The sequence below is a fragment of the Schistocerca gregaria genome, chromosome 2 (assembly GCF_023897955.1).
Source record: "Schistocerca gregaria isolate iqSchGreg1 chromosome 2, iqSchGreg1.2, whole genome shotgun sequence".
NCBI classification, from domain to species: Eukaryota; Metazoa; Arthropoda; class Insecta; order Orthoptera; family Acrididae; genus Schistocerca; species Schistocerca gregaria.
In genome coordinates this window covers 1,016,919,294-1,016,939,171 of record NC_064921.1, presented here as the reverse complement: position 1 = coordinate 1,016,939,171, position 19,878 = coordinate 1,016,919,294, and the positions used below count along the sequence as shown (strand labels likewise).

Here is a 19,878-nt window from a genome sequence, read left to right as displayed (position 1 = left end):
AAGGCCGCCGACCGCGGGAATTCGCGCCGCCCCCATCCCGCCAGCCTACACGAGACTTTCCAGAGCACCCTGGACCACATCGAGGGACCCAGTGCACTGAAATAATAGTCATTTGCCACGTCAGATGGCTCGTTGGTCTAGGGGTATGATTCCTGCTTTGGCTGCTGGCGGTCCCGGGTTCAAATCCCGGACGAGCCCTAGCGTTTTGTGCAAACTGGTCGCACGTGAGTGGCTGAGTCGACGCAAAATGCTCGGCGTCAGTATCAAATGAATTTCATATTTGATGTGAGCAATTGACACTGATCTGACGTGTGAAGGCGATCACGAAGGTTTTTGGGTACAGATGGTAGCAGATGCATGTTAGTATGTCTTGTTTTTAATGATAAAAAAGTGTTGCCGCCCGGGATCGACACGGGGACCTTCTGCGTGTTAGGCAGAAGTGATAACCGCTACACCACGGAAACTACTTGTGTGCGCCTTACATTAGAGACAACTCGTGCTGGTGTTGTCATCGTTACTAAGAAATTAAATAAATGCGCTACTTGCAGAACAAAGGTACATGCAGAAGATCCTCACATGTCGTGGCTCACTGGAGTACAATACGACATAGGCAGGAAAATACTGTTCCCGCCCGGGATCGAACCGGGGACCTTCTGCGTGTGAAGCGGACGTGATAACCGCTACACTACGGAAACTGCGGACTTGAAGAGTCCATCTCCGTTCACTCGCAATTACCTCAGCCTCTCTCCCGTCCGTGAATGCACACGCGACAGTTCTTTTGACAGCCTGAAACCATCACAGCCAAGGGCTCAAGAAGTCTTCGGGGTGCTCGAGAAGGTGTCTGCCGTAGCACCCCTAACGAAATAGCGGCGTTTCCCGCAGTCGTGATTGCAAATCATAGCAGCAAAAGCAATCACTTTCTTAGCAGCAGGGAGTACCAGCCCAGCGGCAGCTCTACATGAAGGTACCAATAGCCCAGGAAGGCCGCCGACCGCGGGAATTCGCGCCGCCCCCATCCCGCCAGCCTACACGAGACTTTCCAGAGCACCCTGGACCACATCGAGGGACCCAGTGCACTGAAATAATAGTCATTTGCCACGTCAGATGGCTCGTTGGTCTAGGGGTATGATTCCTGCTTTGGGTGCAGGAGGTCCCGGGTTCAAATCCCGGACGAGGCCTAGCGTTTTGTGCAAACTGGTCGCACGTGAGTGGCTGAGTCGACGCAAAATGCTCGGCGTCAGTATCAAATGAATTTCATATTTGATGTGAGCAATTGACACTGATCTGACGTGTGAAGGCGATCACGAAGGTTTTTGGGTACAGATGGTAGCAGATGCATGTTAGTATGTCTTGTTTTTAATGATAAAAAAGTGTTTCCGCCCGGGATCGACACGGGGACCTTCTGCGTGTTAGGCAGACGTGATAACCGCTACACCACGGAAACTACTTGTGTGCGCCTTACATTAGAGACAACTCGTGCTGGTGTTGTCATCGTTACTAAGAAATTAAATAAATGCGCTACTTGCAGAACAAAGGTACATGCAGAAGATCCTCACATGTCGTGGCTCACTGGAGTACAATACGACATAGGCAGGAAATTACTGTTCCCGCCCGGGATCGAACCGGGGACCTTCTGCGTGTGAAGCGGACGTGATAACCGCTACACTACGGAAACTGCGGACTTGAAGAGTCCATCTCCGTTCACTCGCAATTACCTCAGCCACTCTCCCGTCCGTGAATGCACACGCGACAGTTCTTTTGACAGCCTGAAACCATCACAGCCAAGGGCTCAAGAAGTCTTCGGGGTGCTCGAGAAGGTGTCTGCCGTAGCACCCCTAACGAAATAGCGGCGTTTCCCGCAGTCGTGATTGCAAATCATAGCAGCAAAAGCAATCACTTTCTTAGCAGCAGGGAGTGCGAGCCCAGCGGCAGCTCTACATGAAGGTACCAATAGCCCAGGAAGGCCGCCGACCGCGGGAATTCGCGCCGCCCCCATCCCGCCAGCCTACACGAGACTTTCCAGAGCACCCTGGACCACATCGAGGGACCCAGTGCACTGAAATAATAGTCATTTGCCACGTCAGATGGCTCGTTGGTCTAGGGGTATGATTCCTGCTTTGGGTGCAGGAGGTCCCGGGTTCAAATCCCGGACGAGCCCTAGCGTTTTGTGCAAACTGGTCGCACGAGTGGCTGAGTCGACGCAAAATGCTCGGCGTCAGTATCAAATGAATTTCATATTTGATGTGAGCAATTGACACTGATCTGACGTGTGAAGGCGATCACGAAGGTTTTTGGGTACAGATGGTAGCAGATGCATGTTAGTATGTCTTGTTTTTAATGATAAAAAAGTGTTTCCGCCCGGGATCGACACGGGGACCTTCTGCGTGTTAGGCAGACGTGATAACCGCTACACCACGGAAACTACTTGTGTGCGCCTTACATTAGAGACAACTCGTGCTGGTGTTGTCATCGTTACTAAGAAATTAAATAAATGCGCTACTTGCAGAACAAAGGTACATGCAGAAGATCCTCACATGTCGTGGCTCACTGGAGTACAATACGACATAGGCAGGAAATTACTGTTCCCGCCCGGGATCGAACCGGGGACCTTCTGCGTGTGAAGCGGACGTGATAACCGCTACACTACGGAAACTGCGGACTTGAAGAGTCCATCTCCGTTCACTCGCAATGACCTCAGCCACTCTCCCGTCCGTGAATGCACACGCGACAGTTCTTTTGACAGCCTGAAACCATCACAGCCAAGGGCTCAAGAAGTCTTCGGGGTGCTCGAGAAGGTGTCTGCCGTAGCACCCCTAACGAAATAGCGGCGTTTCCCGCAGTCGTGATTGCAAATCATAGCAGCAAAAGCAATCACTTTCTTAGCAGCAGGGAGTGCGAGCCCAGCGGCAGCTCTACATGAAGGTACCAATAGCCCAGGAAGGCCGCCGACCGCGGGAATTCGCGCCGCCCCCATCCCGCCAGCCTACACGAGACTTTCCAGAGCACCCTGGACCACATCGAGGGACCCAGTGCACTGAAATAATAGTCATTTGCCACGTCAGATGGCTCGTTGGTCTAGGGGTATGATTCCTGCTTTGGGTGCAGGAGGTCCCGGGTTCAAATCCCGGACGAGCCCTAGCGTTTTGTGCAAACTGGTCGCACGAGTGGCTGAGTCGACGCAAAATGCTCGGCGTCAGTATCAAATGAATTTCATATTTGATGTGAGCAATTGACACTGATCTGACGTGTGAAGGCGATCACGAAGGTTTTTGGGTACAGATGGTAGCAGATGCATGTTAGTATGTCTTGTTTTTAAAGATAAAAAAGTGTTTCCGCCCGGGATCGACACGGGGACCTTCTGCGTGTTAGGCAGACGTGATAACCGCTACACCACGGAAACTACTTGTGTGCGCCTTACATTAGAGACAACTCGTGCTGGTGTTGTCATCGTAACTAAAAAATTAAATAAATGCTCTACTTGCAGAACAAAGGTACATGCAGAAGATCCTCACATGTCGTGGCTCACTGGAGAACAATACGACATAGGCAGGAAAATGATGTTTCCGCCCGGGATCGAACCGGGGACCTTCTGCGTGTGAAGCAGACGTGATAACCGCTACACTACGAAAACTGCGGACTTCAGGAGTCCATCTCCGTTCACTCGCAATTACCTCAGCCTCTCTCCCGTCCGTGAATGCACACGCGACAGTTCTTTTGACAGCCTGGAAACCATCACAGCCGAGGGCTCAAGAAGTCTTCGGGGTGCTCGAGAAGGTGTCTGCCGTAGCACCCCTAACGAGATAGCGGCGTTTCCCGCAGTCGTGATTGCAAATCATAGCAGCAAAAGCAATCACTTTCTTAGCAGCAGGGAGTACCAGCCCAGCGGCAGCTCTACATGAAGGTACCAATAGCCCAGGAAGGCCGCCGACCGCGGGAATTCGCGCCGCCCCCATCCCGCCAGCCTACACGAGACTTTCCAGAGCACCCTGGACCACATCGAGGGACCCAGTGCACTGAAATAATAGTCATTTGCCACGTCAGATGGCTCGTTGGTCTAGAGGTATGATTCCTGCTTTGGGTGCAGGAGGTCCCGGGTTCAAATCCCGGACGAGCCCTAGCGTTTTGTGCAAACTGGTCGCACGTGAGTGGCTGAGTCGACGCAAAATGCTCGGCGTCAGTATCAAATGAATTTCATATTTGATGTGAGCAATTGACACTGATCTGACGTGTGAAGGCGATCACGAAGGTTTTTGGGTACAGATGGTAGTAGATGCATGTTAGTATGTCTTGTTTTTAATGATAAAAAAGTGTTTCCGCCCGGGATCGACACGGGGACCTTCTGCGTGTTAGGCAGACGTGATAACCGCTACACCACGGAAACTACTTGTGTGCGCCTTACATTAGAGACAACTCGTGCTGGTGTTGTCATCGTTACTAAGAAATTAAATAAATGCGCTACTTGCAGAACAAAGGTACATGCAGAAGATCCTCACATGTCGTGGCTCACTGGAGTACAATACGACATAGGCAGGAAAATACTGTTCCCGCCCGGGATCGAACCGGGGACCTTCTGCGTGTGAAGCGGACGTGATAACCGCTACACTACGGAAACTGCGGACTTGAAGAGTCCGTCTCCGTTCACTCGCAATTACCTCAGCCACTCTCCCGTCCGTGAATGCACACGCGACAGTTCTTTTGACAGCCTGAAACCATCACAGCCAAGGGCTCAAGAAGTCTTCGGGGTGCTCGAGAAGGTGTCTGCCGTAGCACCCCTAACGAAATAGCGGCGTTTCCCGCAGTCGTGATTGCAAATCATAGCAGCAAAAGCAATCACTTTCTTAGCAGCAGGGAGTGCGAGCCCAGCGGCAGCTCTACATGAAGGTACCAATAGCCCAGGAAGGCCGCCGACCGCGGGAATTCGCGCCGCCCCCATCCCGCCAGCCTACACGAGACTTTCCAGAGCACCCTGGACCACATCGAGGGACCCAGTGCACTGAAATAATAGTCATTTGCCACGTCAGATGGCTCGTTGGTCTAGGGGTATGATTCCTGCTTTGGGTGCAGGAGGTCCCGGGTTCAAATCCCGGACGAGCCCTAGCGTTTTGTGCAAACTGGTCGCACGAGTGGCTGAGTCGACGCAAAATGCTCGGCGTCAGTATCAAATGAATTTCATATTTGATGTGAGCAATTGACACTGATCTGACGTGTGAAGGCGATCACGAAGGTTTTTGGGTACAGATGGTAGCAGATGCATGTTAGTATGTCTTGTTTTTAATGATAAAAAAGTGTTTCCGCCCGGGATCGACACGGGGACCTTCTGCGTGTTAGGCAGACGTGATAACCGCTACACCACGGAAACTACTTGTGTGCGCCTTACATTAGAGACAACTCGTGCTGGTGTTGTCATCGTAACTAAAAAATTAAATAAATGCTCTACTTGCAGAACAAAGGTACATGCAGAAGATCCTCACATGTCGTGGCTCACTGGAGAACAATACGACATAGGCAGGAAAATGATGTTTCCGCCCGGGATCGAACCGGGGACCTTCTGCGTGTGAAGCAGACGTGATAACCGCTACACTACGAAAACTGCGGACTTCAGGAGTCCATCTCCGTTCACTCGCAATTACCTCAGCCTCTCTCCCGTCCGTTAATGCACACGCGACAGTTCTTTTGACAGCCTGGAAACCATCACAGCCGAGGGCTCAAGAAGTCTTCGGGGTGCTCGAGAAGGTGTCTGCCGTAGCACCCCTAACGAGATAGCGGCGTTTCCCGCAGTCGTGATTGCAAATCATAGCAGCAAAAGCAATCACTTTCTTAGCAGCAGGGAGTACCAGCCCAGCGGCAGCTCTACATGAAGGTACCAATAGCCCAGGAAGGCCGCCGACCGCGGGAATTCGCGCCGCCCCCATCCCGCCAGCCTACACGAGACTTTCCAGAGCACCCTGGACCACATCGAGGGACCCAGTGCACTGAAATAATAGTCATTTGCCACGTCAGATGGCTCGTTGGTCTAGGGGTATGATTCCTGCTTTGGGTGCAGGAGGTCCCGGGTTCAAATCCCGGACGAGCCCTAGCGTTTTGTGCAAACTGGTCGCACGTGAGTGGCTGAGTCGACGCAAAATGCTCGGCGTCAGTATCAAATGAATTTCATATTTGATGTGAGCAATTGACACTGATCTGACGTGTGAAGGCGATCACGAAGGTTTTTGGGTACAGATGGTAGCAGATGCATGTTAGTATGTCTTGTTTTTAATGATAAAAAAGTGTTTCCGCCCGGGATCGACACGGGGACCTTCTGCGTGTTAGGCAGACGTGATAACCGCTACACCACGGAAACTACTTGTGTGCGCCTTACATTAGAGACAACTCGTGCTGGTGTTGTCATCGTTACTAAGAAATTAAATAAATGCGCTACTTGCAGAACAAAGGTACATGCAGAAGATCCTCACATGTCGTGGCTCACTGGAGTACAATACGACATAGGCAGGAAAATACTGTTCCCGCCCGGGATCGAACCGGGGACCTTCTGCGTGTGAAGCGGACGTGATAACCGCTACACTACGGAAACTGCGGACTTGAAGAGTCCGTCTCCGTTCACTCGCAATTACCTCAGCCACTCTCCCGTCCGTGAATGCACACGCGACAGTTCTTTTGACAGCCTGAAACCATCACAGCCAAGGGCTCAAGAAGTCTTCGGGGTGCTCGAGAAGGTGTCTGCCGTAGCACCCCTAACGAAATAGCGGCGTTTCCCGCAGTCGTGATTGCAAATCATAGCAGCAAAAGCAATCACTTTCTTAGCAGCAGGGAGTGCGAGCCCAGCGGCAGCTCTACATGAAGGTACCAATAGCCCAGGAAGGCCGCCGACCGCGGGAATTCGCGCCGCCCCCATCCCGCCAGCCTACACGAGACTTTCCAGAGCACCCTGGACCACATCGAGGGACCCAGTGCACTGAAATAATAGTCATTTGCCACGTCAGATGGCTCGTTGGTCTAGGGGTATGATTCCTGCTTTGGGTGCAGGAGGTCCCGAGTTCAAATCCCGGACGAGCCCTAGCGTTTTGTGCAAACTGGTCGCACGAGTGGCTGAGTCGACGCAAAATGCTCGGCGTCAGTATCAAATGAATTTCATATTTGATGTGAGCAATTGACACTGATCTGACGTGTGAAGGCGATCACGAAGGTTTTTGGGTACAGATGGTAGCAGATGCATGTTAGTATGTCTTGTTTTTAATGATAAAAAAGTGTTTCCGCCCGGGATCGACACGGGGACCTTCTGCGTGTTAGGCAGACGTGATAACCGCTACACCACGGAAACTACTTGTGTGCGCCTTACATTAGAGACAACTCGTGCTGGTGTTGTCATCGTAACTAAAAAATTAAATAAATGCTCTACTTGCAGAACAAAGGTACATGCAGAAGATCCTCACATGTCGTGGCTCACTGGAGAACAATACGACATAGGCAGGAAAATGATGTTTCCGCCCGGGATCGAACCGGGGACCTTCTGCGTGTGAAGCAGACGTGATAACCGCTACACTACGAAAACTGCGGACTTCAGGAGTCCATCTCCGTTCACTCGCAATTACCTCAGCCTCTCTCCCGTCCGTTAATGCACACGCGACAGTTCTTTTGACAGCCTGGAAACCATCACAGCCGAGGGCTCAAGAAGTCTTCGGGGTGCTCGAGAAGGTGTCTGCCGTAGCACCCCTAACGAGATAGCGGCGTTTCCCGCAGTCGTGATTGCAAATCATAGCAGCAAAAGCAATCACTTTCTTAGCAGCAGGGAGTACCAGCCCAGCGGCAGCTCTACATGAAGGTACCAATAGCCCAGGAAGGCCGCCGACCGCGGGAATTCGCGCCGCCCCCATCCCGCCAGCCTACACGAGACTTTCCAGAGCACCCTGGACCACATCGAGGGACCCAGTGCACTGAAATAATAGTCATTTGCCACGTCAGATGGCTCGTTGGTCTAGGGGTATGATTCCTGCTTTGGGTGCAGGAGGTCCCGGGTTCAAATCCCGGACGAGCCCTAGCGTTTTGTGCAAACTGGTCGCACGTGAGTGGCCGAGTCGACGCAAAATGCTCGGCGTCAGTATCAAATGAATTTCATATTTGATGTGAGCAATTGACACTGATCTGACGTGTGAAGGCGATCACGAAGGTTTTTGGGTACAGATGGTAGCAGATGCATGTTAGTATGTCTTGTTTTTAATGATAAAAAAGTGTTTCCGCCCGGGATCGACACGGGGACCTTCTGCGTGTTAGGCAGACGTGATAACCGCTACACCACGGAAACTACTTGTGTGCGCCTTACATTAGAGACAACTCGTGCTGGTGTTGTCATCGTTACTAAGAAATTAAATAAATGCGCTACTTGCAGAACAAAGGTACATGCAGAAGATCCTCACATGTCGTGGCTCACTGGAGTACAATACGACATAGGCAGGAAAATACTGTTCCCGCCCGGGATCGAACCGGGGACCTTCTGCGTGTGAAGCGGACGTGATAACCGCTACACTACGGAAACTGCGGACTTCAGGAGTCCATCTCCGTTCACTCGCAATTACCTCAGCCTCTCTCCCGTCCGTGAATGCACACGCGACAGTTCTTTTGACAGCCTGGAAACCATCACAGCCGAGGGCTCAAGAAGTCTTCGGGGTGCTCGAGAAGGTGTCTGCCGTAGCACCCCTAACGAGATAGCGGCGTTTCCCGCAGTCGTGATTGCAAATCATAGCAGCAAAAGCAATCACTTTCTTAGCAGCAGGGAGTACCAGCCCAGCGGCAGCTCTACATGAAGGTACCAATAGCCCAGGAAGGCCGCCGACCGCGGGAATTCGCGCCGCCCCCATCCCGCCAGCCTACACGAGACTTTCCAGAGCACCCTGGACCACATCGAGGGACCCAGTGCACTGAAATAATAGTCATTTGCCACGTCAGATGGCTCGTTGGTCTAGGGGTATGATTCCTGCTTTGGGTGCAGGAGGTCCCGGGTTCAAATCCCGGACGAGCCCTAGCGTTTTGTGCAAACTGGTCGCACGTGAGTGGCTGAGTCGACGCAAAATGCTCGGCGTCAGTATCAAATGAAATTCATATTTGATGTGAGCAATTGACACTGATCTGACGTGTGAAGGCGATTACGAAGGTTTTTGGGTACAGATGGTAGCAGATGCATGTTAGTATGTCTTGTTTTTAATGATAAAAAAGTGTTTCCGCCCGGGATCGACACGGGGACCTTCTGCGTGTTAGGCAGACGTGATAACCGCTACACCACGGAAACTACTTTTGTGCGCCTTACATTAGAGACAACTCGTGCTGGTGTTGTCATCGTTACTAAGAAATTAAATAAATGCGCTACTTGCAGAACAAAGGTACATGCAGAAGATCCTCACATGTCGTGGCTCACTGGAGTACAATACGACATAGGCAGGAAAATACTGTTCCCGCCCGGCATCGAACCGGGGACCTTCTGCGTGTGAAGCAGACGTGATAACCGCTACACTACGGAAACTGCGGACTTGAAGAGTCCATCTCCGTTCACTCGCAATTACCTCAGCCTCTCTCCCGTCCGTGAATGCACACGCGACAGTTCTTTACACTAGATCGCGTGTTCACAGCCAAGGGCTCAAGAAGTCTTCGGGGTGCTCGAGAAGGTGTCTGCCGTAGCACCCCTAACGAAATAGCGGCGTTTCCCGCAGTCGTGATTGCAAATCATAGCAGCAAAAGCAATCACTTTCTTAGCAGCAGGGAGTACCAGCCCAGCGGCAGCTCTACATGAAGGTACCAATAGCCCAGGAAGGCCGCCGACCGCGGGAATTCGCGCCGCCCCCATCCCGCCAGCCTACACGAGACTTTCCAGAGCACCCTGGACCACATCGAGGGACCCAGTGCACTGAAATAATAGTCATTTGCCACGTCAGATGGCTCGTTGGTCTAGGGGTATGATTCCTGCTTTGGGTGCAGGAGGTCCCGGGTTCAAATCCCGGACGAGCCCTAGCGTTTTGTGCAAACTGGTCGCACGAGTGGCTGAGTCGACGCAAAATGCTCGGCGTCAGTATCAAATGAATTTCATATTTGATGTGAGCAATTGACACTGATCTGACGTGTGAAGGCGATCACGAAGGTTTTTGGGTACAGATGGTAGCAGATGCATGTTAGTATGTCTTGTTTTTAATGATAAAAAAGTGTTTCCGCCCGGGATCGACACGGGGACCTTCTGCGTGTTAGGCAGACGTGATAACCGCTACACCACGGAAACTACTTGTGTGCGCCTTACATTAGAGACAACTCGTGCTGGTGTTGTCATCGTTACTAAGAAATTAAATAAATGCGCTACTTGCAGAACAAAGGTACATGCAGAAGATCCTCACATGTCGTGGCTCACTGGAGTACAATACGACATAGGCAGGAAAATACTGTTCCCGCCCGGGATCGAACCGGGGACCTTCTGCGTGTGAAGCAGACGTGATAACCGCTACACTACGGAAACTGCGAACGGGAGGAGTCCATCTCCGTTCACTCGCAATTACCTCAGCCTCTCTCCCGTCCGTGAATGCACACGCGACAGTTCTTTTGACAGCCTGGAAACCATCACAGCCAAGGGCTCAAGAAGTCTTCGGGGTGCTCGAGAAGGTGTCTGCCGTAGCACCCCTAACGAAATAGCGGCGTTTCCCACAGTCGTGATTGCAAATCATAGCAGCAAAAGCAATCACTTTCTTAGCAGCAGGGAGTGCGAGCCCAGCGGCAGCTCTACATGAAGGTACCAATAGCCCAGGAAGGCCGCCGACCGCGGGAATTCGCGCCGCCCCCATCCCGCCAGCCTACACGAGACTTTCCAGAGCACCCTGGACCACATCGAGGGACCCAGTGCACTGAAATAATAGTCATTTGCCACGTCAGATGGCTCGTTGGTCTAGGGGTATGATTCCTGCTTTGGGTGCAGGAGGTCCCGGGTTCAAATCCCGGACGAGGCCTAGCGTTTTGTGCAAACTGGTCGCACGTGAGTGGCTGAGTCGACGCAAAGTGCTCGGCGTCAGTATCAAATGAATTTCATATTTGATGTGAGCAATTGACACTGATCTGACGTGTGAAGGCGATCACGAAGGTTTTTGGGTACAGATGGTAGCAGATGCATGTTAGTATGTCTTGTTTTTAATGATAAAAAAGTGTTTCCGCCCGGGATCGACACGGGGACCTTCTGCGTGTTAGGCAGACGTGATAACCGCTACACCACGGAAACTACTTGTGTGCGCCTTACATTAGAGACAACTCGTGCTGGTGTTGTCATCGTTACTAAGAAATTAAATAAATGCGCTACTTGCAGAACAAAGGTACATGCAGAAGATCCTCACATGTCGTGGCTCACTGGAGTACAATACGACATAGGCAGGAAAATACTGTTCCCGCCCGGGATCGAACCGGGGACCTTCTGCGTGTGAAGCAGACGTGATAACCGCTACACTACGGAAACTGCGAACGGGAGGAGTCCATCTCCGTTCACTCGCAATTACCTCAGCCTCTCTCCCGTCCGTGAATGCACACGCGACAGTTCTTTTGACAGCCTGGAAACCATCACAGCCAAGGGCTCAAGAAGTCTTCGGGGTGCTCGAGAAGGTGTCTGCCGTAGCACCCCTAACGAAATAGCGGCGTTTCCCACAGTCGTGATTGCAAATCATAGCAGCAAAAGCAATCACTTTCTTAGCAGCAGGGAGTGCGAGCCCAGCGGCAGCTCTACATGAAGGTACCAATAGCCCAGGAAGGCCGCCGACCGCGGGAATTCGCGCCGCCCCCATCCCGCCAGCCTACACGAGACTTTCCAGAGCACCCTGGACCACATCGAGGGACCCAGTGCACTGAAATAATAGTCATTTGCCACGTCAGATGGCTCGTTGGTCTAGGGGTATGATTCCTGCTTTGGGTGCAGGAGGTCCCGGGTTCAAATCCCGGACGAGGCCTAGCGTTTTGTGCAAACTGGTCGCACGTGAGTGGCTGAGTCGACGCAAAGTGCTCGGCGTCAGTATCAAATGAATTTCATATTTGATGTGAGCAATTGACACTGATCTGACGTGTGAAGGCGATCACGAAGGTTTTTGGGTACAGATGGTAGCAGATGCATGTTAGTATGTCTTGTTTTTAATGATAAAAAAGTGTTTCCGCCCGGGATCGACACGGGGACCTTCTGCGTGTTAGGCAGACGTGATAACCGCTACACCACGGAAACTACTTGTGTGCGCCTTACATTAGAGACAACTCGTGCTGGTGTTGTCATCGTTACTAAGAAATTAAATAAATGCGCTACTTGCAGAACAAAGGTACATGCAGAAGATCCTCACATGTCGTGGCTCACTGGAGTACAATACGACATAGGCAGGAAAATACTGTTCCCGCCCGGGATCGAACCGGGGACCTTCTGCGTGTGAAGCAGACGTGATAACCGCTACACTACGGAAACTGCGAACGGGAGGAGTCCATCTCCGTTCACTCGCAATTACCTCAGCCTCTCTCCCGTCCGTGAATGCACACGCGACAGTTCTTTTGACAGCCTGGAAACCATCACAGCCAAGGGCTCAAGAAGTCTTCGGGGTGCTCGAGAAGGTGTCTGCCGTAGCACCCCTAACGAAATAGCGGCGTTTCCCACAGTCGTGATTGCAAATCATAGCAGCAAAAGCAATCACTTTCTTAGCAGCAGGGAGTGCGAGCCCAGCGGCAGCTCTACATGAAGGTACCAATAGCCCAGGAAGGCCGCCGACCGCGGGAATTCGCGCCGCCCCCATCCCGCCAGCCTACACGAGACTTTCCAGAGCACCCTGGACCACATCGAGGGACCCAGTGCACTGAAATAATAGTCATTTGCCACGTCAGATGGCTCGTTGGTCTAGGGGTATGATTCCTGCTTTGGGTGCAGGAGGTCCCGGGTTCAAATCCCGGACGAGGCCTAGCGTTTTGTGCAAACTGGTCGCACGTGAGTGGCTGAGTCGACGCAAAGTGCTCGGCGTCAGTATCAAATGAATTTCATATTTGATGTGAGCAATTGACACTGATCTGACGTGTGAAGGCGATCACGAAGGTTTTTGGGTACAGATGGTAGCAGATGCATGTTAGTATGTCTTGTTTTTAATGATAAAAAAGTGTTTCCGCCCGGGATCGACACGGGGACCTTCTGCGTGTTAGGCAGACGTGATAACCGCTACACCACGGAAACTACTTGTGTGCGCCTTACATTAGAGACAACTCGTGCTGGTGTTGTCATCGTTACTAAGAAATTAAATAAATGCGCTACTTGCAGAACAAAGGTACATGCAGAAGATCCTCACATGTCGTGGCTCACTGGAGTACAATACGACATAGGCAGGAAAATACTGTTCCCGCCCGGGATCGAACCGGGGACCTTCTGCGTGTGAAGCAGACGTGATAACCGCTACACTACGGAAACTGCGAACGGGAGGAGTCCATCTCCGTTCACTCGCAATTACCTCAGCCTCTCTCCCGTCCGTGAATGCACACGCGACAGTTCTTTTGACAGCCTGGAAACCATCACAGCCAAGGGCTCAAGAAGTCTTCGGGGTGCTCGAGAAGGTGTCTGCCGTAGCACCCCTAACGAAATAGCGGCGTTTCCCGCAGTCGTGATTGCAAATCATAGCAGCAAAAGCAATCACTTTCTTAGCAGCAGGGAGTGCGAGCCCAGCGGCAGCTCTACATGAAGGTACCAATAGCCCAGGAAGGCCGCCGACCGCGGGAATTCGCGCCGCCCCCATCCCGCCAGCCTACACGAGACTTTCCAGAGCACCCTGGACCACATCGAGGGACCCAGTGCACTGAAATAATAGTCATTTGCCACGTCAGATGGCTCGTTGGTCTAGGGGTATGATTCCTGCTTTGGGTGCAGGAGGTCCCGGGTTCAAATCCCGGACGAGCCCTAGCGTTTTGTGCAAACTGGTCGCACGTGAGTGGCTGAGTCGACGCAAAATGCTCGGCGTCAGTATCAAATGAATTTCATATTTGATGTGAGCAATTGACACTGATCTGACGTGTGAAGGCGATTACGAAGGTTTTTGGGTACAGATGGTAGCAGATGCATGTTAGTATGTCTTGTTTTTAATGATAAAAAAGTGTTTCCGCTCGGGATCGACACGGGGACCTTCTGCGTGTTAGGCAGACGTGATAACCGCTACACCACGGAAACTACTTGTGTGCGCCTTACATTAGAGACAACTCGTGCTGGTGTTGTCATCGTTACTAAGAAATTAAATAAATGCGCTACTTGCAGAACAAAGGTACATGCAGAAGATCCTCACATGTCGTGGCTCACTGGAGTACAATACGACATAGGCAGGAAAATACTGTTCCCGCCCGGGATCGAACCGGGGACCTTCTGCGTGTGAAGCAGACGTGATAACCGCTACACTACGGAAACTGCGAACGGGAGGAGTCCATCTCCGTTCACTCGCAATTACCTCAGCCTCTCTCCCGTCCGTGAATGCACACGCGACAGTTCTTTTGACAGCCTGGAAACCATCACAGCCAAGGGCTCAAGAAGTCTTCGGGGTGCTCGAGAAGGTGTCTGCCGTAGCACCCCTAACGAAATAGCGGCGTTTCCCGCAGTCGTGATTGCAAATCATAGCAGCAAAAGCAATCACTTTCTTAGCAGCAGGGAGTGCGAGCCCAGCGGCAGCTCTACATGAAGGTACCAATAGCCCAGGAAGGCCGCCGACCGCGGGAATTCGCGCCGCCCCCATCCCGCCAGCCTACACGAGACTTTCCAGAGCACCCTGGACCACATCGAGGGACCCAGTGCACTGAAATAATAGTCATTTGCCACGTCAGATGGCTCGTTGGTCTAGGGGTATGATTCCTGCTTTGGGTGCAGGAGGTCCCGGGTTCAAATCCCGGACGAGCCCTAGCGTTTCGTGCAAACTGGTCGCACGTGAGTGGCTGAGTCGACGCAAAATGCTCGGCGTCAGTATCAAATGAAATTCATATTTGATGTGAGCAATTGACACTGATCTGACGTGTGAAGGCGATTACGAAGGTTTTTGGGTACAGATGGTAGCAGATGCATGTTAGTATGTCTTGTTTTTAATGATAAAAAAGTGTTTCCGCCCGGGATCGACACGGGGACCTTCTGCGTGTTAGGCAGACGTGATAACCGCTACACCACGGAAACTACTTGTGTGCGCCTTACATTAGAGACAACTCGTGCTGGTGTTGTCATCGTTACTAAGAAATTAAATAAATGCGCTACTTGCAGAACAAAGGTACATGCAGAAGATCCTCACATGTCGTGGCTCACTGGAGTACAATACGACATAGGCAGGAAAATACTGTTCCCGCCCGGGATCGAACCGGGGACCTTCTGCGTGTGAAGCAGACGTGATAACCGCTACACTACGGAAACTGCGAACGGGAGGAGTCCATCTCCGTTCACTCGCAATTACCTCAGCCTCTCTCCCGTCCGTGAATGCACACGCGACAGTTCTTTTGACAGCCTGGAAACCATCACAGCCAAGGGCTCAAGAAGTCTTCGGGGTGCTCGAGAAGGTGTCTGCCGTAGCACCCCTAACGAAATAGCGGCGTTTCCCGCAGTCGTGATTGCAAATCATAGCAGCAAAAGCAATCACTTTCTTAGCAGCAGGGAGTGCGAGCCCAGCGGCAGCTCTACATGAAGGTACCAATAGCCCAGGAAGGCCGCCGACCGCGGGAATTCGCGCCGCCCCCATCCCGCCAGCCTACACGAGACTTTCCAGAGCACCCTGGATCACATCGAGGGACCCAGTGCACTGAAATAATAGTCATTTGCCACGTCAGATGGCTCGTTGGTCTAGGGGTATGATTCCTGCTTTGGGTGCAGGAGGTCCCGGGTTCAAATCCCGGACGAGCCCTAGCGTTTTGTGCAAACTGGTCGCACGTGAGTGGCTGAGTCGACGCAAAATGCTCGGCGTCAGTATCAAATGAATTTCATATTTGATGTGAGCAATTGACACTGATCTGACGTGTGAAGGCGATCACGAAGGTTTTTGGGTACAGATGGTAGCAGATGCATGTTAGTATGTCTTGTTTTTAATGATAAAAAAGTGTTTCCGCCCGGGATCGACACGGGGACCTTCTGCGTGTTAGGCAGACGTGATAACCGCTACACCACGGAAACTACTTGTGTGCGCCTTACATTAGAGACAACTCGTGCTGGTGTTGTCATCGTTACTAAGAAATTAAATAAATGCGCTACTTGCAGAACAAAGGTACATGCAGAAGATCCTCACATGTCGTGGCTCACTGGAGTACAATACGACATAGGCAGGAAAATACTCTTCCCGCCCGGGATCGAACCGGGGACCTTCTGCGTGTGAAGCAGACGTGATAACCGCTACACTACGGAAACTGCGGACTTGAAGAGTCCATCTCCGTTCACTCGCAATTACCTCAGCCTCTCTCCCGTCCGTGAATGCACACGCGACAGTTCTTTTGACAGCCTGAAACCATCACAGCCAAGGGCTCAAGAAGTCTTCGGGGTGCTCGAGAAGGTGTCTGCCGTAGCACCCCTAACGAAATAGCGGCGTTTCCCGCAGTCGTGATTGCAAATCATAGCAGCAAAAGCAATCACTTTCTTAGCAGCAGGGAGTGCGAGCCCAGCGGCAGCTCTACATGAAGGTACCAATAGCCCAGGAAGGCCGCCGACCGCGGGAATTCGCGCCGCCCCCATCCCGCCAGCCTACACGAGACTTTCCAGAGCACCCTGGATCACATCGAGGGACCCAGTGCACTGAAATAATAGTCATTTGCCACGTCAGATGGCTCGTTGGTCTAGGGGTATGATTCCTGCTTTGGGTGCAGGAGGTCCCGGGTTCAAATCCCGGACGAGCCCTAGCGTTTTGTGCAAACTGGTCGCACGTGAGTGGCTGAGTCGACGCAAAATGCTCGGCGTCAGTATCAAATGAATTTCATATTTGATGTGAGCAATTGACACTGATCTGACGTGTGAAGGCGATCACGAAGGTTTTTGGGTACAGATGGTAGCAGATGCATGTTAGTATGTCTTGTTTTTAATGATAAAAAAGTGTTTCCGCCCGGGATCGACACGGGGACCTTCTGCGTGTTAGGCAGACGTGATAACCGCTACACCACGGAAACTACTTGTGTGCGCCTTACATTAGAGACAACTCGTGCTGGTGTTGTCATCGTTACTAAGAAATTAAATAAATGCGCTACTTGCAGAACAAAGGTACATGCAGAAGATCCTCACATGTCGTGGCTCACTGGAGTACAATACGACATAGGCAGGAAAATACTCTTCCCGCCCGGGATCGAACCGGGGACCTTCTGCGTGTGAAGCAGACGTGATAACCGCTACACTACGGAAACTGCGGACTTGAAGAGTCCATCTCCGTTCACTCGCAATTACCTCAGCCTCTCTCCCGTCCGTGAATGCACACGCGACAGTTCTTTTGACAGCCTGAAACCATCACAGCCAAGGGCTCAAGAAGTCTTCGGGGTGCTCGAGAAGGTGTCTGCCGTAGCACCCCTAACGAAATAGCGGCGTTTCCCGCAGTCGTGATTGCAAATCATAGCAGCAAAAGCAATCACTTTCTTAGCAGCAGGGAGTGCGAGCCCAGCGGCAGCTCTACATGAAGGTACCAATAGCCCAGGAAGGCCGCCGACCGCGGGAATTCGCGCCGCCCCCATCCCGCCAGCCTACACGAGACTTTCCAGAGCACCCTGGACCACATCGAGGGACCCAGTGCACTGAAATAATAGTCATTTGCCACGTCAGATGGCTCGTTGGTCTAGGGGTATGATTCCTGCTTTGGGTGCAGGAGGTCCCGGGTTCAAATCCCGGACGAGGCCTAGCGTTTTGTGCAAACTGGTCGCACGTGAGTGGCTGAGTCGACGCAAAATGCTCGGCGTCAGTATCAAATGAATTTCATATTTGATGTGAGCAATTGACACTGATCTGACGTGTGAAGGCGATCACGAAGGTTTTTGGGTACAGATGGTAGCAGATGCATGTTAGTATGTCTTGTTTTTAATGATAAAAAAGTGTTTCCGCCCGGGATCGACACGGGGACCTTCTGCGTGTTAGGCAGACGTGATAACCGCTACACCACGGAAACTACTTGTGTGCGCCTTACATTAGAGACAACTCGTGCTGGTGTTGTCATCGTTACTAAGAAATTAAATAAATGCGCTACTTGCAGAACAAAGGTACATGCAGAAGATCCTCACATGTCGTGGCTCACTGGAGTACAATACGACATAGGCAGGAAAATACTGTTCCCGCCCGGGATCGAACCGGGGACCTTCTGCGTGTGAAGCAGACGTGATAACCGCTACACTACGGAAACTGCGAACGGGAGGAGTCCATCTCCGTTCACTCGCAATTACCTCAGCCTCTCTCCCGTCCGTGAATGCACACGCGACAGTTCTTTTGACAGCCTGGAAACCATCACAGCCAAGGGCTCAAGAAGTCTTCGGGGTGCTCGAGAAGGTGTCTGCCGTAGCACCCCTAACGAAATAGCGGCGTTTCCCGCAGTCGTGATTGCAAATCATAGCAGCAAAAGCAATCACTTTCTTAGCAGCAGGGAGTGCGAGCCCAGCGGCAGCTCTACATGAAGGTACCAATAGCCCAGGAAGGCCGCCGACCGCGGGAATTCGCGCCGCCCCCATCCCGCCAGCCTACACGAGACTTTCCAGAGCACCCTGGACCACATCGAGGGACCCAGTGCACTGAAATAATAGTCATTTGCCACGTCAGATGGCTCGTTGGTCTAGGGGTATGATTCCTGCTTTGGGTGCAGGAGGTCCCGGGTTCAAATCCCGGACGAGCCCTAGCGTTTTGTGCAAACTGGTCGCACGTGAGTGGCTGAGTCGACGCAAAATGCTCGGCGTCAGTATCAAATGAATTTCATATTTGATGTGAGCAATTGACACTGATCTGACGTGTGAAGGCGATCACGAAGGTTTTTGGGTACAGATGGTAGCAGATGCATGTTAGTATGTCTTGTTTTTAATGATAAAAAAGTGTTTCCGCCCGGGATCGACACGGGGACCTTCTGCGTGTTAGGCAGACGTGATAACCGCTACACCACGGAAACTACTTGTGTGCGCCTTACATTAGAGACAACTCCTGCTGGTGTTGTCATCGTTACTAAGAAATTAAATAAATGCGCTACTTGCAGAACAAAGGTACATGCAGAAGATCCTCACATGTCGTGGCTCACTGGAGTACAATACGACATAGGCAGGAAAATACTCTTCCCGCCCGGGATCGAACCGGGGACCTTCTGCGTGTGAAGCAGACGTGATAACCGCTACACTACGGAAACTGCGGACTTGAAGAGTCCATCTCCGTTCACTCGCAATTACCTCAGCCTCTCTCCCGTCCGTGAATGCACACGCGACAGTTCTTTTGACAGCCTGAAACCATCACAGCCAAGGGCTCAAGAAGTCTTCGGGGTGCTCGAGAAGGTGTCTGCCGTAGCACCCCTAACGAAATAGCGGCGTTTCCCGCAGTCGTGATTGCAAATCATAGCAGCAAAAGCAATCACTTTCTTAGCAGCAGGGAGTGCGAGCCCAGCGGCAGCTCTACATGAAGGTACCAATAGCCCAGGAAGGCCGCCGACCGCGGGAATTCGCGCCGCCCCCATCCCGCCAGCCTACACGAGACTTTCCAGAGCACCCTGGATCACATCGAGGGACCCAGTGCACTGAAATAATAGTCATTTGCCACGTCAGATGGCTCGTTGGTCTAGGGGTATGATTCCTGCTTTGGGTGCAGGAGGTCCCGGGTTCAAATCCCGGACGAGCCCTAGCGTTTTGTGCAAACTGGTCGCACGTGAGTGGCTGAGTCGACGCAAAATGCTCGGCGTCAGTATCAAATGAATTTCA

The 19,878-nt window shown here is 52.0% G+C and overlaps 59 non-coding genes across 59 annotated transcripts; 21 read left to right on the top strand and 38 right to left on the bottom strand.

The window, feature by feature from the left end:
* The first annotated feature begins 126 nt into the window (after positions 1-126).
* Trnap-ugg (transfer RNA proline (anticodon UGG)) lies at positions 127-198 on the top strand. Its single transcript has one exon. It is a non-coding gene; the product is annotated as a tRNA-Pro (tRNA).
* A 424-nt stretch (positions 199-622) lies between these two features.
* On the bottom strand, positions 623-695 carry Trnav-cac (transfer RNA valine (anticodon CAC)). Its single transcript has one exon. It is a non-coding gene; the product is annotated as a tRNA-Val (tRNA).
* A 411-nt stretch (positions 696-1,106) lies between these two features.
* Trnap-ugg (transfer RNA proline (anticodon UGG)) lies at positions 1,107-1,179 on the top strand. Its single transcript has one exon. It is a non-coding gene; the product is annotated as a tRNA-Pro (tRNA).
* A 192-nt stretch (positions 1,180-1,371) lies between these two features.
* On the bottom strand, positions 1,372-1,444 carry Trnav-aac (transfer RNA valine (anticodon AAC)). The gene has a single exon. It is a non-coding gene; the product is annotated as a tRNA-Val (tRNA).
* Positions 1,445-1,602: 158 nt separating this feature from the next.
* Positions 1,603-1,675, bottom strand: Trnav-cac (transfer RNA valine (anticodon CAC)). Its single transcript has one exon. It is a non-coding gene; the product is annotated as a tRNA-Val (tRNA).
* A 411-nt stretch (positions 1,676-2,086) lies between these two features.
* Trnap-ugg (transfer RNA proline (anticodon UGG)) lies at positions 2,087-2,158 on the top strand. The gene has a single exon. It is a non-coding gene; the product is annotated as a tRNA-Pro (tRNA).
* Positions 2,159-2,349: 191 nt separating this feature from the next.
* Positions 2,350-2,422, bottom strand: Trnav-aac (transfer RNA valine (anticodon AAC)). The gene has a single exon. It is a non-coding gene; the product is annotated as a tRNA-Val (tRNA).
* A 158-nt stretch (positions 2,423-2,580) lies between these two features.
* On the bottom strand, positions 2,581-2,653 carry Trnav-cac (transfer RNA valine (anticodon CAC)). The gene has a single exon. It is a non-coding gene; the product is annotated as a tRNA-Val (tRNA).
* A 411-nt stretch (positions 2,654-3,064) lies between these two features.
* Trnap-ugg (transfer RNA proline (anticodon UGG)) lies at positions 3,065-3,136 on the top strand. The gene has a single exon. It is a non-coding gene; the product is annotated as a tRNA-Pro (tRNA).
* Positions 3,137-3,327: 191 nt separating this feature from the next.
* On the bottom strand, positions 3,328-3,400 carry Trnav-aac (transfer RNA valine (anticodon AAC)). Its single transcript has one exon. It is a non-coding gene; the product is annotated as a tRNA-Val (tRNA).
* Positions 3,401-3,558: 158 nt separating this feature from the next.
* On the bottom strand, positions 3,559-3,631 carry Trnav-cac (transfer RNA valine (anticodon CAC)). The gene has a single exon. It is a non-coding gene; the product is annotated as a tRNA-Val (tRNA).
* A 412-nt stretch (positions 3,632-4,043) lies between these two features.
* On the top strand, positions 4,044-4,115 carry Trnap-ugg (transfer RNA proline (anticodon UGG)). Its single transcript has one exon. It is a non-coding gene; the product is annotated as a tRNA-Pro (tRNA).
* Positions 4,116-4,308: 193 nt separating this feature from the next.
* Trnav-aac (transfer RNA valine (anticodon AAC)) lies at positions 4,309-4,381 on the bottom strand. The gene has a single exon. It is a non-coding gene; the product is annotated as a tRNA-Val (tRNA).
* A 158-nt stretch (positions 4,382-4,539) lies between these two features.
* Trnav-cac (transfer RNA valine (anticodon CAC)) lies at positions 4,540-4,612 on the bottom strand. Its single transcript has one exon. It is a non-coding gene; the product is annotated as a tRNA-Val (tRNA).
* A 411-nt stretch (positions 4,613-5,023) lies between these two features.
* Positions 5,024-5,095, top strand: Trnap-ugg (transfer RNA proline (anticodon UGG)). The gene has a single exon. It is a non-coding gene; the product is annotated as a tRNA-Pro (tRNA).
* A 191-nt stretch (positions 5,096-5,286) lies between these two features.
* On the bottom strand, positions 5,287-5,359 carry Trnav-aac (transfer RNA valine (anticodon AAC)). The gene has a single exon. It is a non-coding gene; the product is annotated as a tRNA-Val (tRNA).
* A 158-nt stretch (positions 5,360-5,517) lies between these two features.
* On the bottom strand, positions 5,518-5,590 carry Trnav-cac (transfer RNA valine (anticodon CAC)). The gene has a single exon. It is a non-coding gene; the product is annotated as a tRNA-Val (tRNA).
* A 412-nt stretch (positions 5,591-6,002) lies between these two features.
* Trnap-ugg (transfer RNA proline (anticodon UGG)) lies at positions 6,003-6,074 on the top strand. Its single transcript has one exon. It is a non-coding gene; the product is annotated as a tRNA-Pro (tRNA).
* A 193-nt stretch (positions 6,075-6,267) lies between these two features.
* Trnav-aac (transfer RNA valine (anticodon AAC)) lies at positions 6,268-6,340 on the bottom strand. Its single transcript has one exon. It is a non-coding gene; the product is annotated as a tRNA-Val (tRNA).
* A 158-nt stretch (positions 6,341-6,498) lies between these two features.
* On the bottom strand, positions 6,499-6,571 carry Trnav-cac (transfer RNA valine (anticodon CAC)). Its single transcript has one exon. It is a non-coding gene; the product is annotated as a tRNA-Val (tRNA).
* A 411-nt stretch (positions 6,572-6,982) lies between these two features.
* Positions 6,983-7,054, top strand: Trnap-ugg (transfer RNA proline (anticodon UGG)). Its single transcript has one exon. It is a non-coding gene; the product is annotated as a tRNA-Pro (tRNA).
* Positions 7,055-7,245: 191 nt separating this feature from the next.
* On the bottom strand, positions 7,246-7,318 carry Trnav-aac (transfer RNA valine (anticodon AAC)). The gene has a single exon. It is a non-coding gene; the product is annotated as a tRNA-Val (tRNA).
* A 158-nt stretch (positions 7,319-7,476) lies between these two features.
* Positions 7,477-7,549, bottom strand: Trnav-cac (transfer RNA valine (anticodon CAC)). The gene has a single exon. It is a non-coding gene; the product is annotated as a tRNA-Val (tRNA).
* A 412-nt stretch (positions 7,550-7,961) lies between these two features.
* On the top strand, positions 7,962-8,033 carry Trnap-ugg (transfer RNA proline (anticodon UGG)). The gene has a single exon. It is a non-coding gene; the product is annotated as a tRNA-Pro (tRNA).
* Positions 8,034-8,226: 193 nt separating this feature from the next.
* Trnav-aac (transfer RNA valine (anticodon AAC)) lies at positions 8,227-8,299 on the bottom strand. The gene has a single exon. It is a non-coding gene; the product is annotated as a tRNA-Val (tRNA).
* A 158-nt stretch (positions 8,300-8,457) lies between these two features.
* Trnav-cac (transfer RNA valine (anticodon CAC)) lies at positions 8,458-8,530 on the bottom strand. The gene has a single exon. It is a non-coding gene; the product is annotated as a tRNA-Val (tRNA).
* A 412-nt stretch (positions 8,531-8,942) lies between these two features.
* On the top strand, positions 8,943-9,014 carry Trnap-ugg (transfer RNA proline (anticodon UGG)). Its single transcript has one exon. It is a non-coding gene; the product is annotated as a tRNA-Pro (tRNA).
* Positions 9,015-9,207: 193 nt separating this feature from the next.
* Trnav-aac (transfer RNA valine (anticodon AAC)) lies at positions 9,208-9,280 on the bottom strand. The gene has a single exon. It is a non-coding gene; the product is annotated as a tRNA-Val (tRNA).
* A 158-nt stretch (positions 9,281-9,438) lies between these two features.
* Positions 9,439-9,511, bottom strand: Trnav-cac (transfer RNA valine (anticodon CAC)). The gene has a single exon. It is a non-coding gene; the product is annotated as a tRNA-Val (tRNA).
* A 411-nt stretch (positions 9,512-9,922) lies between these two features.
* Trnap-ugg (transfer RNA proline (anticodon UGG)) lies at positions 9,923-9,994 on the top strand. Its single transcript has one exon. It is a non-coding gene; the product is annotated as a tRNA-Pro (tRNA).
* Positions 9,995-10,185: 191 nt separating this feature from the next.
* Positions 10,186-10,258, bottom strand: Trnav-aac (transfer RNA valine (anticodon AAC)). The gene has a single exon. It is a non-coding gene; the product is annotated as a tRNA-Val (tRNA).
* Positions 10,259-10,416: 158 nt separating this feature from the next.
* On the bottom strand, positions 10,417-10,489 carry Trnav-cac (transfer RNA valine (anticodon CAC)). The gene has a single exon. It is a non-coding gene; the product is annotated as a tRNA-Val (tRNA).
* Positions 10,490-10,901: 412 nt separating this feature from the next.
* Positions 10,902-10,974, top strand: Trnap-ugg (transfer RNA proline (anticodon UGG)). The gene has a single exon. It is a non-coding gene; the product is annotated as a tRNA-Pro (tRNA).
* A 192-nt stretch (positions 10,975-11,166) lies between these two features.
* On the bottom strand, positions 11,167-11,239 carry Trnav-aac (transfer RNA valine (anticodon AAC)). The gene has a single exon. It is a non-coding gene; the product is annotated as a tRNA-Val (tRNA).
* A 158-nt stretch (positions 11,240-11,397) lies between these two features.
* Trnav-cac (transfer RNA valine (anticodon CAC)) lies at positions 11,398-11,470 on the bottom strand. Its single transcript has one exon. It is a non-coding gene; the product is annotated as a tRNA-Val (tRNA).
* A 412-nt stretch (positions 11,471-11,882) lies between these two features.
* On the top strand, positions 11,883-11,955 carry Trnap-ugg (transfer RNA proline (anticodon UGG)). The gene has a single exon. It is a non-coding gene; the product is annotated as a tRNA-Pro (tRNA).
* Positions 11,956-12,147: 192 nt separating this feature from the next.
* Positions 12,148-12,220, bottom strand: Trnav-aac (transfer RNA valine (anticodon AAC)). The gene has a single exon. It is a non-coding gene; the product is annotated as a tRNA-Val (tRNA).
* Positions 12,221-12,378: 158 nt separating this feature from the next.
* On the bottom strand, positions 12,379-12,451 carry Trnav-cac (transfer RNA valine (anticodon CAC)). The gene has a single exon. It is a non-coding gene; the product is annotated as a tRNA-Val (tRNA).
* Positions 12,452-12,863: 412 nt separating this feature from the next.
* Positions 12,864-12,936, top strand: Trnap-ugg (transfer RNA proline (anticodon UGG)). Its single transcript has one exon. It is a non-coding gene; the product is annotated as a tRNA-Pro (tRNA).
* A 192-nt stretch (positions 12,937-13,128) lies between these two features.
* On the bottom strand, positions 13,129-13,201 carry Trnav-aac (transfer RNA valine (anticodon AAC)). The gene has a single exon. It is a non-coding gene; the product is annotated as a tRNA-Val (tRNA).
* Positions 13,202-13,359: 158 nt separating this feature from the next.
* On the bottom strand, positions 13,360-13,432 carry Trnav-cac (transfer RNA valine (anticodon CAC)). The gene has a single exon. It is a non-coding gene; the product is annotated as a tRNA-Val (tRNA).
* Positions 13,433-13,844: 412 nt separating this feature from the next.
* Positions 13,845-13,916, top strand: Trnap-ugg (transfer RNA proline (anticodon UGG)). Its single transcript has one exon. It is a non-coding gene; the product is annotated as a tRNA-Pro (tRNA).
* Positions 13,917-14,340: 424 nt separating this feature from the next.
* Positions 14,341-14,413, bottom strand: Trnav-cac (transfer RNA valine (anticodon CAC)). Its single transcript has one exon. It is a non-coding gene; the product is annotated as a tRNA-Val (tRNA).
* A 412-nt stretch (positions 14,414-14,825) lies between these two features.
* Positions 14,826-14,897, top strand: Trnap-ugg (transfer RNA proline (anticodon UGG)). Its single transcript has one exon. It is a non-coding gene; the product is annotated as a tRNA-Pro (tRNA).
* A 193-nt stretch (positions 14,898-15,090) lies between these two features.
* Positions 15,091-15,163, bottom strand: Trnav-aac (transfer RNA valine (anticodon AAC)). Its single transcript has one exon. It is a non-coding gene; the product is annotated as a tRNA-Val (tRNA).
* Positions 15,164-15,321: 158 nt separating this feature from the next.
* Positions 15,322-15,394, bottom strand: Trnav-cac (transfer RNA valine (anticodon CAC)). The gene has a single exon. It is a non-coding gene; the product is annotated as a tRNA-Val (tRNA).
* A 412-nt stretch (positions 15,395-15,806) lies between these two features.
* Positions 15,807-15,878, top strand: Trnap-ugg (transfer RNA proline (anticodon UGG)). Its single transcript has one exon. It is a non-coding gene; the product is annotated as a tRNA-Pro (tRNA).
* A 193-nt stretch (positions 15,879-16,071) lies between these two features.
* On the bottom strand, positions 16,072-16,144 carry Trnav-aac (transfer RNA valine (anticodon AAC)). The gene has a single exon. It is a non-coding gene; the product is annotated as a tRNA-Val (tRNA).
* A 158-nt stretch (positions 16,145-16,302) lies between these two features.
* On the bottom strand, positions 16,303-16,375 carry Trnav-cac (transfer RNA valine (anticodon CAC)). The gene has a single exon. It is a non-coding gene; the product is annotated as a tRNA-Val (tRNA).
* Positions 16,376-16,786: 411 nt separating this feature from the next.
* Positions 16,787-16,858, top strand: Trnap-ugg (transfer RNA proline (anticodon UGG)). Its single transcript has one exon. It is a non-coding gene; the product is annotated as a tRNA-Pro (tRNA).
* Positions 16,859-17,051: 193 nt separating this feature from the next.
* On the bottom strand, positions 17,052-17,124 carry Trnav-aac (transfer RNA valine (anticodon AAC)). The gene has a single exon. It is a non-coding gene; the product is annotated as a tRNA-Val (tRNA).
* A 158-nt stretch (positions 17,125-17,282) lies between these two features.
* On the bottom strand, positions 17,283-17,355 carry Trnav-cac (transfer RNA valine (anticodon CAC)). The gene has a single exon. It is a non-coding gene; the product is annotated as a tRNA-Val (tRNA).
* A 411-nt stretch (positions 17,356-17,766) lies between these two features.
* Trnap-ugg (transfer RNA proline (anticodon UGG)) lies at positions 17,767-17,839 on the top strand. The gene has a single exon. It is a non-coding gene; the product is annotated as a tRNA-Pro (tRNA).
* A 192-nt stretch (positions 17,840-18,031) lies between these two features.
* Positions 18,032-18,104, bottom strand: Trnav-aac (transfer RNA valine (anticodon AAC)). The gene has a single exon. It is a non-coding gene; the product is annotated as a tRNA-Val (tRNA).
* Positions 18,105-18,262: 158 nt separating this feature from the next.
* Positions 18,263-18,335, bottom strand: Trnav-cac (transfer RNA valine (anticodon CAC)). Its single transcript has one exon. It is a non-coding gene; the product is annotated as a tRNA-Val (tRNA).
* A 412-nt stretch (positions 18,336-18,747) lies between these two features.
* On the top strand, positions 18,748-18,819 carry Trnap-ugg (transfer RNA proline (anticodon UGG)). The gene has a single exon. It is a non-coding gene; the product is annotated as a tRNA-Pro (tRNA).
* Positions 18,820-19,012: 193 nt separating this feature from the next.
* On the bottom strand, positions 19,013-19,085 carry Trnav-aac (transfer RNA valine (anticodon AAC)). Its single transcript has one exon. It is a non-coding gene; the product is annotated as a tRNA-Val (tRNA).
* Positions 19,086-19,243: 158 nt separating this feature from the next.
* On the bottom strand, positions 19,244-19,316 carry Trnav-cac (transfer RNA valine (anticodon CAC)). The gene has a single exon. It is a non-coding gene; the product is annotated as a tRNA-Val (tRNA).
* A 411-nt stretch (positions 19,317-19,727) lies between these two features.
* Positions 19,728-19,799, top strand: Trnap-ugg (transfer RNA proline (anticodon UGG)). The gene has a single exon. It is a non-coding gene; the product is annotated as a tRNA-Pro (tRNA).
* The last annotated feature ends 79 nt before the right edge of the window (positions 19,800-19,878 follow it).